Genomic DNA, 14324 nt, shown 5'->3' with positions numbered 1-14324 from the left:
ACCGAGCTGTGGTAATTTAACTCTTAGGATTTTGCTATGCAGATTTATTACTATTTCTCCAAATACTTCTGTACTTTTAAACACAGGACTTTGTATAAATTTGTAATGGCTTTATCACTAATGAAATGGCACTCTCAATGTCTGAATTCACTCACTTGTTTTCATTCCCTATCTCAAGTAGGACTAGATTAGACACTAATATTTGGAATAGTGAATGAGAGTATAGGTGTGATATCAGACACTAGCTACGTTTACATAGACACTTTTTGCTTCAATTTGAATGAATTCATTCCTATGAATCCATGGGTTGAAAACTAATTACCTCAAATTAGTTTTAAAATACAAAAGAGGGGCTTTTTTTCCCTGAAGGAAAATGACAGATACGGTAATGGGAACTGTGCTTCCTGTCTTGTCATCTGGGGGAAAGTTAAAAATATGCTATATTAATTTCATAAGTAGTGAAAAAAATTAATAATTATTAAAGCAGATAATGAAATTACCAAAATGTAAGTGCTAGTGTCACGGCTCTACCAGATCTACAGGCTCCACCCACTCGTTCACGCTCCTCTGATTACTAATCATCACACCTGTACCTCGTCATCTGTTCACTATATACATTCACTTGCACCACTCTTCATTGTCTGATCTCGTCTTTCCATGGACACACAGACTCTACCTCGATCCTTACCTGTTCCACTTACCTGCCATCCTTGTCTTCCGATCCCGTTCTACGAACCTGCTATCATCGTCAGTGACTCTCATCCACGTCTCCCATCAGCCTTGTTCTGTTCTCTACCTGTGAAGGACAATACTGTTATTCATCAGCTAAGTTCCATTCAACTATCTTCATTGTGTTCAACTCACCATTTACATCTGCTGGTTTCCGTGCTTCTATTTATAATAAACTTCAGTTACTTTATATTCACCTGTCTGCTTCATCACTCTCTGTGACAGCTAGAGTAAAAAGTGCTAGAGTATCAAGCATAAAATGCTGCAGGAATAAACAAGACTTTGAAGTTTTAAAATACAGTTACAACACACCTTGCATGGCATTTAGAAATTTTGCCATGGTACATCCATGCAACAAACGTGCTTAAACGTGTTAAAACAACATTCAACCTGACATTAAAACTCAAAGCTTTCTCACTAACTGTCCTCCATTACACAAACAATCCAAGAGAGGATGTCTGTTTATTTTAGCAGAAGTGCAACAGAAATAATGCTTCACGAAAAATAAAGCGCAGAACTAATGCCTAACCTAACCCTAACATATGTATGACAAGGACGCACAAAAAATTAACATGCACTACACAATAGTAATTACAAACAAGAGTTGGTTGTTAGTTGCCAACAGCACAGCAGCTTCAGACACACAATGACACTCAAACCCAGTGTTACTCACGTGTGGACCCAAATCAAAGCAACCTCTGCATCTTGTTGTATAATATCAAGAAAATGCAATTACCTACCTCCTTGTTTATTGTAGATGTGTTTTTGCTACACATATTTAGCCAATGTATTAAATATAATGTATTGCATTCAATGTTGTTTTTGTATTTATTTTTGTTTGTAAAAGATGGGTTATATTGTATTGGCATAGATATACAGTAATTGTTCGTTCTATACAGTATATGTGTGTGCCGACCCATGAGAAAGAGGAGCGGCAGTGTGTGCAATTATGTGTGTGTGCAAAAGGCGACAAAGAAATGTGGTTCTACTCCTAGAACCTTAACCCTCTGGGGTCGGCAAACGCGCCCGTGCGTTTCGCTGGATTTTCTTCACATTGTAGCTCAATAAACTTAAATGACTCCGTCATTTATGGTCATACAGAAAAAAGAAATATAAAAAAAGAATCTGTGATATTTCTACTTTTGTATGTGTCCACTTACAATCAAATCAAAACATTGTGCTTTTGTAAAATAAAGAAAATAAACATGGTGTGCTTTCTGCCTCCCCGTCGCGGTGAACTTTTTTTTTCTTGAGCACGTCTATAAACTGAAACCAAACTCAGCGAATACTTGTCACACATTTATGAGCCATATACCTTTATAAACATTTAAGTGTGTACTTTTAAATGATCGGATTCAAACTGAAAACAAATATTCTCTAAGTAATTTGTATAAAACCAACAAGATGTCCAGTATCTCAAACGCTTGCTCATTATTTTTAATTTGACCACGCCCACGCGCGCAAAAGAGATTTACATGCAAATCTCCACATGGAACGCGAACGCGCTCGTTACCTCAAAAACAAAGCACGAAAAAACTTCACAAGTCTCTGCTTTTCGTCGAGTTTGGAAGACGTGCCTGAGCTTACATTTGATTTACCTCAGAAGAAGAATGCGATTTGAAGACTAGAAAGATGTAAGGTAAGAAATTCTTAATTATTAGTTATTGTTACATAAACTTCACATTGCAGTTGAACTGTTGCTAGATATATGGTGAATATTATAATATTTAGACCCGTGTTTACTGTTACTGTGTTTGTGGATATCTGCTCAAACGTAGATATGTATATGTGATGCGATCTGGGAAAACCCGTCGGATGTCGCGCTGGGCCGTTTTCAGTAAATTCAAAAATAGTTTGAATGTCAGTTTTTTTTGTACTTTTTTTTTTCATTAAAGGGGGGGTGAAATGCTCATTTTCACTCAATCTCCTGTTAATCTTGAGTACCTATAGAGTAGTATTGCATCCTTCATATCTCCAAAACGTCTTTAGTTTTATTATATTTAGAGGTGAAAGATTGGCTGTACCGAGTCTTTCCGGAAAAAACCGAGCGGCTGGGGGCGGGCCGTGTGGGCGGTGTGCTATAGCTGTGCTAACTGATCTAACAACAACACAGAGAGACATTTGAAGTAGTTTACTCACCGTGACTGCTCGATCCTTAAGCATTAGACGATCTGCAAATAAGTCGATCTGGGCTTTGTTTATAAAACAATCATCGTCGAAATGCAGGGAACAAAGAGTCGTGCACAACCTCCGTTGATGCTTCGAAAAAACAAACTCCATCCACTATTCCCTTAACGCTGGGTTCTTTGGGAATCTGTGCAGGGTTGTCTTGCCCTGCCAACCAAAAACCCACTTCTTTGGTGACATTGACTTCCCTAAAAGCCGAGCATAGCGCTTTGAGGTAACGTACTGCTTTCGCTCTCTTCTCTCTCTGGTCTGCGAGTGCGCGCGCGGCCGCGGAGAAGTGCCCTTAGGACCCATATAAGGAAATTCCGCTCTATCTTACGTAAGACAGAGCCATACTCGAAAAAAACTTTCCGAAACTTGTGACAAACCGGAAGGAGTATTTTTGGAACAAAAATACTCCTTCAAACGTACAACTTAACTTTTGAAACTTTGTCCATGTTTAGCATGGGAATCCAACTCTTTAACAGTGTAAAAAACTCAGTATGCATGAAACAGCAATTCACCCCCCCTTTAAATTATTATTCTATAACATCTTTTCTCTTATCTCTGAAAATATATTGGCAAAATTCCATTGTTTAGTGCAGAAAAACAGCGATTTATAGTGTCAAGCTGAAAATACTCCCTTTCTCTAATGCATTCTATGCGACCGGCAGGCAGAGAAAAAAAAAAAAATCGCCGTATCACCTGTCCGTCTCTTAACACACACTGTTAATAACACTACAAAGATAGTTTACCTATAAAATAAACCACATAACATGTACAGTGAATGTGTATTAGTGCGCATTTGGCGCCCAATCCTGTTTAAACTATAACGTCACGCAGTTTTATAACAACCGCGAGATGGAGGAGAACAAGAGAACAACGGAGTCTGAAATAGCTGCTCACTTAAATGATCTCGCTCGCCTCAATCTGCTAATTCCTGGGGATGTCAGTGCCCTAAATGATGTCATAATGGACTATTTCACATCCAGAGATGCAGATGAAGGATCTGATGATGAAGTTACCGAAGAGGAGGAGTCCGATGAAGGTATGTTAACGTTATTATTTTCGTGCACTGTGTTTGCTATTCTAAATGTAGGCTTCCAATAAACAAGTAACGTTAGTGCTATCTAACCATGCAGTGATCAAAAGTTCAGAGACAACGCCCAGTATAAACAACAGAAAATTTACTTCACTAACTTTACTAAGTGGTTGCTGTCCTCTTCAGGACTAACTTACTGGTAGCTAGTCTCCTCCTTGTGTAGTGATACAGTGCTCTTAGTGCTCCTGACAGAGCTTTCTTTTTCTTCTTGAATTTTGCCACGCACCATTTTCATATAAATGTGATTTTTATATTCAAACGCTGAAAGCCTGAACTTAAACTTCAAAGTTACAGCTACGAACTGCGTCTGGTTCTCTTACGAGAGTAACGTTACTCTCGTGTTGCATAAGCTTACGCTACGGGTAAAGTCATCTTTTCTCGAGGAGATATTGAAGCTGTTATGTATTATAAGTTGCTGAATATACTGTAATACACTAAGTGATTATTAATGTGCCTGATAAGAGTTGATTCTGAACCAATACAAAACATACAGAGTTTCTTAACTCTGCGACATATGTAACCTAGTCTAGTTATTTTTATTATTATCACAAGTTTGTTGTTATAGGCCTACAAGTTTTAACAGGTCGTAGGTGCACTGTCCAGGTGAAATAGGTGATGCATTGTCAGGGTTGATGTATTAGGAGTGCATGTCTGGTTTAGCCATTTTTAAAACATTTAATATAGTCTAAGTCTAGTTATTTATGTGTCCTTTCTTATTTCAGATGATGACCATCCTATTATTGAAGATGTAGCACAGGTATTACCACCAGCTGCAGTTCAAGATGATGAGGAAGATGAAATTCAAGAGTTTGTATGTACTTGCAAACACAATGACGGTTATCCATGTTCAACACGTTTTAAACAAGAGGAGCTGCAGATGATTCGTTGCTGTTACCTGGAAATGACAAGGGAAGAGCTAGATATTGCCATTTTAGCCAAACTCTCGTGTGGAATGCATCTCTCCCAGCTGACATCCTGTTCGCGAAAAAAAGAACAGACATCTCGAAAGTCCCAAAGAACTGATTTCTTTCACCATGGCAAGAAAATATGCAGGGATACATTCAAATATCTTCACACCATTGGGCAGGACAAGCTAAATGTTCTTATTAAGCATTACAAGGAGCACGGTGTTACTCCACGCATCCATGGCAACAAAAAGCGTCAGCCTCCTAATGCACTTAAGAAAGATGACAATGTGTATGTTGCGCATTTCATTTTTAACTATGCAGAAACTCATGGCATTCATTTTCCTGGGAGGGTACCAGGCTTTTGGAGAAGTGATTTGAAACTGCTCCCAACTAACTGCACAAAGGCAATGGTGTACTCCGATTACTGTGTGGCAGTTGCTGCGACAAACCGGCGTGTGGTCTCAGTTGTTACATTTCGTCGCATCTGGCGGGAGGTTGCACCATTTATTGTCACAATGCGGCCAGCAACTGACTTATGTTGGACATGCCAAAAGTATCAAAAAAATATCAGCGAGGCTGCCAATAGGTCTGATGCAGAGAAGGCAGAGCTGCATCGTCTGGCCACAGATCACCTAGAGAAAGCTAGAATAGAACGTTCATACTATCAGCAACTTTGTACGGATTCAAAAGCAAACTTGCCTGCTGAGTTAGAGTTAGGTCCACACATTCCTTGTAGCTTTGAGGGGATGACACATTATAGCATGGACTTTGCTCAACAGATTCACTACCCCAGCAATCCCCTACAACCAGGTCCAATGTATTTTAAAACACCGCGTAAATGTGGCGTTTTTGGTGTAGCATGTGAGGCCTTGCCAAAACAAGTCACTTACCTGTTGGATGAATCCATACAGACTGGGAAAGGTAGCAACTGTGTTATTAGCCTTTTGCACCATTGCCTTGAGAACTATGGATTGGGTGAAATGCACATGCATCTCCATGCAGATAACTGTGCGGGGCAAAATAAGAATTCTTTTGTGATGTGGTATATTTTGTGGCGTGTCTTGACAGGTCGCCATGTGTCAGTCACAATGAGCTTCCTTCTTACTGGTCACACAAAGTTTTCCTGTGACTGGTGCTTTGGACTCTTTAAAAGAAACTTGAGAAGAAATAAGGTTGACTGTTTAGATGATATTGCCCAAGTAGTTGAAAGATCAAGTCCATCTGGGGTCAATGTACCGTGTCTTTGCGGTAAAGAGGATGGTACTGTTCTTGTACCAATGTATGAATGGAGCACATTCTTGGGTACATATTTCAGAAAATTAGACAACATTAAAAGCTATCATCATTTCTCATTCAGCAAGGGCTCCACACTTGTCACAATGAAAAAATTCCTAAACAGTGATGAAGTTTCCCAAGACTTGGGCAAAAATGCTCTTGCTCTTGACCCAAATGAATTGCCTTGTCAACTCCATCCAAAGGGCCTTGATGCTAAAAGGCAACAGTATCTTTACAATGAAATAAGGGAATTTGTGAGTGAGGACAAACAGAACTTGGTTTGTCCCCTCCCTCAGGCTGTAAATAATAGTGAACTGTAGGTGTCTGAACTTGCAAGTCTTTTGCAGTTGTAATATATGTATAATGGTGTGTGTCATTTTTAAAGTGTAAATTCTACAATAGTATGTATAGATATTAAATATTTGTATAGACTTAAACACTAAATGTTTTTTTTTATAAGAAAAATTCCAAGGCACTTGAGTAATTCGTTTTTAGAAAAATATTAATTGTTAAGAAAATATGTAACTTATAATAACGCTCTTTTGCAGAAAAATGAGTTAAAAAGTTAATATATTGAACTTCATAAACAGATTGTTTGTAAGTGTTGTGTGTTCCTTGGGGTCAAAGTGACCATTTTGTATATTTTACAACATGTACAGTGACTAAATTAAGTCTTTTACCACAGTAAAATGACTTTTACTTGTGATGCCTGACTGTTGTGCATTTATTTTCATTGTCTCTTTAACCCCGTAACTCTCAGTCCCCTTTTTGAGAATAGACGTGAAAATGCATTATCCAAACTTAAAAGGTTGTAATTCAAGTATGATTTTGGAATTTTATTTTAGATTATTGAGGAAGTGAAAGCACTTTATAAAATGAAAGTATGAAAACGTTTTGGAACTTAAAATTTACGGCAAATCAAATGTACTGTACTAAATATTTATTTTATATAACCTAATTAATTAATATAACATACATATATTAATTCATATAAAAATAAAAGCCATATATCTAACCAAGGTATGTTCCAAATTTGAAGTTGATGTCACAAAAATGTACGTTCCTATGAGATTTTGTTTAGGCGCTGTACCAAAAATATCTACCGGGTGTCACACACATTCCATTGAATTTTGTTTGATGCATCCTCCTTTAACAAATTAATACATTTCTGTCCAAATATCACTTTATATCACAAAAAATGGAACATTGAGATATTTATGATGATATGTGATTTGTTAAGATAAGAAAAGGTTACAGAAAGATACATTTTGTAATATGAAAACTGACAGCCCAATAGGAGAGGAAACCACTAAAAGAATTTAGAGTACCGTTTCCATGGTAACACAATGTCCAATTCCAAAACGGTTTTCTCAGTATGAATGTTTAGTTTGTAAGCTTTCAAATGATACCTAATTTATGATAATTACTCAAATGTGTGATATGAAGAAAAATGCAATAAAAAAAAGAGTGCCAAGCATCCCGACGGTGACAGTTAATTAAACCTGTTTTTCTCAAAATTCCGTTCCAAAAAATCATAGCGATCGACCGACAGATAAACATAACTTTTGCTACCAATAAGCTATGATAAAAATAAAAACAGATTTGGAAAGGGCTTTATACCAGCTTCCATATGATATCAAAACCTGTAATAGGTAAAATTTTTCCATGTGGTGGGTTTTCCCAGATCGCATCACATATGGTAACCATAATGTTTCATATTTTGAGGCGTGATCGCGTTTGAAAAGCAAAACGCACCAAACGGCTTCATGTTTTTACTATTATCTCATTTCATATCATCATAACGAATGGAAACATTTGAAGTAACATATGATAATCAATATATTTTTCTCTAGCTTAGTTGTTACTGAAATCTTTTGGAAGATTTAGGCTGCTATAGGTTATTGTTATTATTATTTTATGCAGCACTGCGCATAGCCTATGCCTACAAGGCACAACAAACCTGGTGTTCATTATATTATATATTGTTGGAAACATTTGTGTGTGTGTGTGTGTATTCTGTGAATTTTAAAAAGCTATTTTAACCAGAAAAATCTAAAATTTATTCCCAAAATCGTGCAGGCCTTTCTCTTGATATCAGTATTTTCACTTTTTTTTTTTTTCAGGGCCCAGATGCCACTGAGTCCTGCTGACTTCAACATTCACATGAGTCTCTGTACATGAACATGGTAAAGTGAAAATCAAACACCTTGGAAATGAAAGGTATGTACAGTGTTTTTAGGAATGGCACAAAGGTCTCTGTCTTTGGATCATTGTTTTCAGGTGTGAAAAGCTTACATATTAATGATGTGATCACACCTCCCGCATAAAGCTTTCTCACACAAAACACGTCGTACAAATTTTAAATCAATATATTGTCTTATCTGAATAAGCAGTCAGGGCGATTTTCACATAGTTTTGGAGCAAATATTCTAGGCTACGTGATACAATTTTCAAAAGTCTTGTGAAGAAATAATCAGTATGGGTTTCATGGCCTTATTTTAGTGAGAATTTTTTTTTTGTATTTTCACAAACCACACATAAATGTCATCTCAAAACTACAAACTTTTACATACATGCTGCTGATATATTATTGTAGTAGAGTTTGTGCTGAATACAGTGTAAGCAGACTTTAGCCATGAAAATGTCACAAGTAACAGAAATAAGCACAAATGTCAGAGCATGTCAGAACACCTCCAGGGCCCAGAAAACAGCTCAGACCCCAGAGGGTTAAAAGAAATCAGCCAACTTGGTTGAGTTTACTGGAGTTCAAGGACATGAAGAGGTGGACAGCTTGACCTGAGAGGCCTTGAGAAGGATCCGGGAAACTTTGGGAAAGTCACAACTTATGTCAATTAAGAAGATTAGAACCTAATGCCTGTGGTAAACAACAGGAGTAAAAAAGACTGATGAGTTGGTTACTGATACGTCATTAACCCTCTGGGGTCTGTTTTTGGGGTCCTTGAGATGTTCTGACATGCCCTGACATTTGTGCTTTTTTCAGTTGCTTATAAACATATTAATGGTAAAGGTGTAATTACACTCTATTTAGCACAAACAGGGCTACCATAATATGTGAGCAACATATATGTTCATGTTTGTATTTTTGAGAGAATAATGTTTATGCATGGTTATTGAAAAAAATAAAAAATAAAGTTTCTGAAATAAGGCCACAAAACACATACTAAATATGTGTCAATAAGACTTTTGACTAATGGATGTTGTCGCCTAGAGTTTCTTATTCAAATGATGTGAAAATCATCCTGCCTAATCATTCACATAAAACAATACATTGATTTAAATTTTGCAAGACACTTTCTGTTTGGAAAGGCAATATGCGAGTGGGCGTCAACGATCCAACACCATCATGCATATTGAGTAGTTCACACCTGAGGAGGCAATGGGGCCCGCATACTTAATGATCCATTCATTCAGGTGTGTCACTGAGCCACAAGAAAGAATGCAAGAGCAATATATATATATATATTCTACCAAATTGGTTCACAGTTGGAAGCATCTCAATTTTTTTTATTTTTCCACAAATTGTGCTAGCAAATTGTATGATATCCAAGGAAAACATGTCTAGTAATTGTGCAGTTAATTCTCATACTTTATTTTCAGTTTTGTATCCTCTCCCCAATGTATCCTCTCCCCAAATTTGTCAATAATAAAACACAATAAAAATTATTTAAAGAAAAGGCTTATATTTACCTTTTAAAATTTGTTTACATCTACCTTGTAAATATATTTTTTTATTATTAAAAAGGTTACAATTACAACAACAATTCAAGTGTAATCTTTCTTTGTAAAAACTAAAGTATACATTTTATCATACATATTTCAAAGTTAAGGATTCATTACTTTGAATATAGCCTAGGCTACACTGGAACAAACACTATAACATATTATTTGATGACTTTATTTTTGACAAAACATACTTTATTTAACTTATGAGCAAAAATTGGCAAACAAAAGCTTATTTGAGGTGGCAGATATTTTACAGTAAAAATGTATAACCTATCCAAAACAAGTCAACGAAATGTTGTCTTTCATATGTCTGTAACATAGGTCTTTCGTTTTTATTATAAGGAATATAAATGTTAATTTGTAGTTTAATACGTTGCTTATACAAATACATTTTATTTCAACATATTTCAGTCGATTTTTTACTCATCTCAGTATAGGAATCTCCCAGTCACGTGACCCCTAGCCGCGTGTCAGCCATTTTGACGGAATACATCCGTCAGCTACTCAGTGGCAATGAATCTATTATTAGGGGTGGGTAATATATTAGGGAGTATATTATTATAATATAATTATTAGTATAATTATTTTATAATTAGCCTAAATATTGCAATACTTTGCACTACAGTATTGCACCCACCACTATTATTTGCGCAGCGGCCGTCAGCTAACTCTTCACGTCATGTCATCGGACTTATTAGCATCACAAAAAGATATAGCAGCTATATACAAGTGTATATACAAGAGAAAGAAAAAGGAATTATGAATCATAGATCCATATAAAGCACCACAAGTTCTTTTTACAGGCATTTAGAAAAACTTCCTGACATTGAGTTCGGTGACATTTACAGCTACCTTATTCACTTCCCCTCACGCTACACCGGAGCTTCATTAAAAGCATACAAAAGCTTAGCAGGCTATCGGTTGTCATGGACATGTTACAAAAACTAAACAGACGTAAAAAGTCAAGTAACCGTGTATAATTTCATCGAAACTTTATCGTATATTTTACATGCACTTTTATAATTTGTTTACATTTTACTTCTTGTACCTTATATCACAAACAGTTGGAAGTCAAACACCACCATCAGCGTTTTGCCTGTTTATTGCCGCCAACCACTTGTTTCTCCGTTTTGTTTCTTTTGGGATACGGTATAAAGATATTCCTTTTGTATGATCACGTATCTGATCGCATCCAACTGCACAGCATCGCTCGGGCATGATAGGAATTTTTCGCGACGAGCTGTAGTATCACTGTAGTTTATATACTGTCTATGAGTATCACCGGCGGTTTAGCATTTTCTATTCCGTCAAGATGGCTGCTCCAAATGGCGTGACGTCACGCGGGATGTCCCTATAGCAATACAGTTTGCTAAAAGCGGATCATTCATTCACATACAGAAACGCGATTCAAATTTAAACCGTCTTTTTGCGAGTTGTGGTAAACAGCGCACATCTCTGCCGTTCATTCATTCACACACAGATACGCGATTCACTTGAGAATGAAAAAAACTTACTACAGTATTCCATCCGTTGCTCCTCGAAATACCAGCAGTTCTGAGGTACATTTTCCATTATTATTATTATTACGATAGTATTATTCCTCACAGCGCTGCGAGACGGTGTAAACAAGTACAATGATCTGATTAAACTTAATGTGTTTTCTCGAGCTGATATGGGGCCGTTCACAGTTTGCATGGATTGCCTCATTCATTTGCTTTTGAATAGCGCGCGCTCTCCGTGGGCGGGATCACATTAAAACATAATGAGCTGAGATGAGAACGACTGACATCTCTCTTTTCATACAGATTACATAAACAGAGAATATTTGTTTTTTATAAAAATTACTTCATTTAAAAGAAGAGAATTCAAGCTTCATGCCTGTGTGTCTGTATGCCTGTTTGACTGAGTATTCGCTGAGTTACAGTTAATTTCCGGACGCGTTTCAGAATTGACTTCACTGACAGAGAGAAAGCAGAACTCGCATCATGTTAATTTTCTTTATTTGGCAAAAAGCACAACACTTTGCTTTTATTGTGAGTATACACAAAAATAATACACACTTAACAGGATTGATTGATGTATGAAACTTGTTTGTAAAATCAAAGTCAACAGAGTATTTTGAGTCTCGTTTCAACTGATAAGAAAAAAAGTGAGCAAATCACGCCGGCGCGATTGTCGACCCCAGGGGGTTATACCACCGACGCCAAGAAGCCCAGAGCTGAAGTCGAGAAACCCAGAGCTGAAGACAAGAAGCCCAGAGATGGAGACAAGAAAGTCCAGAGCTGACTACACCTTTGAATCAAAATGTGATTATTGTATTTTATATTTTAATGAAAAAGTTTTATTTGTCTTTACATTTTTGTATTATATAAAGAAAAGTAACTAATTCAAATAAATGTAATTGATTACAAAAACTGCCTACCAAGACTTCGATTTATGGCGTTACAAGACTTTTAATAAGAACATACCACAGAGAAGTCTTCTGACCAAATTATAAGTGATTTTAAAATGCTTATAATTTAGGCCAGACTTCAACTTACTTTGCCTAACCTGAGAATAATAAATAATAAGGTTAAATGTGTTAAGATCAAAGGACACACCACAAAACAGTCTGTTTTCAGGCCTTCCCACTAAGCTCTCTCCAGTGCTGGAAAGCTTTTATAATATTAACACGGGTCCTAAAGATCTTACCCAGACATAACCCTTTATTTTCCAGTAATTTCTTCTGAGCTTTTTTCTTTTGTATTGTGTCTCATCTCTATTTCTGCAGTCTTTCTTCAGTTCAAATCTAACATCCAAACAGCATGTTTCAAAAACTACTTATCCCACCTTTAAGGAACAACTGTTACAGAATAGAATAGAATGGAGTAGAAGTATGGCAAAAAGTGACATGATACATTACCTAATTTCCCTACAATTTGATTGGTTCTTCATTTGCAAACCCTACTGTTACTAGGAAGGAGCAAACTTAGATCTCAAATCGTTAAAAAATGGAAAAGGTTAGAAGTTCAGGTGATTACTCAATATGTCATGAGACTATTCTAGACAGTATATTTTTTATATTGTCTGGTCAGCATCTCAGAATATTCCATCGACACAAACATTTTTCAGAGTACATTTTGTTCAAGGGTTTAGAATGTTAGGCCTGAAAGAGAAGTAAGGAAAAGAAAATCCATCACAGGGTCAAGGCCAATAATCACTTTTTGAATGGTTTCAAAAGTGTATTTAAGTTCTTTAGGATAGTTCATGTTCAGGCAATAAATCAAGCCAAAGAGGAAAGCAACAGCAGTGGGAAGGTCTTGGACATTATCCAGCACAACTAGCTCCTCTAGAAGAAGGAGAAGATAACATGCATCTTCTTACCAGCAAGTCCTCAGGAACTTTTCCCTCATAAAAACAGGGAGTCCTTTGAGAGCTGTAGCCTTTCAATGAGAAAGGACATCGGAGGTCTAAAAGACAGAAAAACAAATGCAGAACAAATTATATACATGTTATATCCAACCAGATGTGGAAATAACACTAGGAACTACAAATGAAGTTTCAGGCAGCTGTTTTCTTTTGGAGAGATCATCTAACTTTGATGTGGACTTAGTAACTTTGCAGATCGATTGCATGTACAAATACCTACATTACACACACAAAAAAACAAGTTAAAATCCATTAAATCATAATATCTCACTTTAACTAGAGATATATGGCTAAATAATTACTTGATTATCAATTTGGTCTAGGAGGGTATTAATTTCCTCTCTATATGCTCCACCACGGGCTATGTATGGCTTGATCATCGGTGATGCATATTCATCCAAAGTTGAAAAAAAGGTACTCATCAGGTTAGTTTGAGTAATCTGGTAAAACTCAGCAGATACCTTTAAAGCTACACTGTAATTTTTTTAAAGTTGATTCTTAGCAAAAAACATTTTGTTCTTTCAAAAGTATATGTGCTCATTCATGTGTAATTACTTCCACCAACTAATCAAGTAATTTGGTAAGGGTAGAATCTGCCATTCAGAATACATACGAGCGAGCCGCTCGAATGGCGACAGCCATGTTGCACCTCCATCTTGAAAAAAGCCAAAGAGGGACATACCTGGAAATTCAAGCTTCGCCTTTCACGCTTTTACTCAGTGCCACCGTGACGAATGCGAGGGGAAGATTACTCATAATACGGCCACCGTAAGAGTTAAAACGCCCTCGGAATGGGAGGGGCTAGAAAGTTATATTCAGTTGGTAGTCATATACAGTTTCACCGCTAGATGGGAGAAAATCTTACACAGTGAACATACTTAGTAAAGAAACATACTTAACAGTAAGAATAAATCTACACAATGTAAAAAAACCTCAAGTTAATTCATCTTTAAAAACTCACCTGATCTTCCGAAAACAATGCTGGCCATTGT

Source organism: Squalius cephalus, assembly GCF_949319135.1.
Source record: "Squalius cephalus genome assembly, chromosome: 4".
In the NCBI taxonomy this organism is placed as follows: Eukaryota; Metazoa; Chordata; class Actinopteri; order Cypriniformes; family Leuciscidae; genus Squalius; species Squalius cephalus.
The sequence above is the reverse complement of the archived record's forward strand: the minus strand, read 5'-3'. Positions refer to the sequence as shown.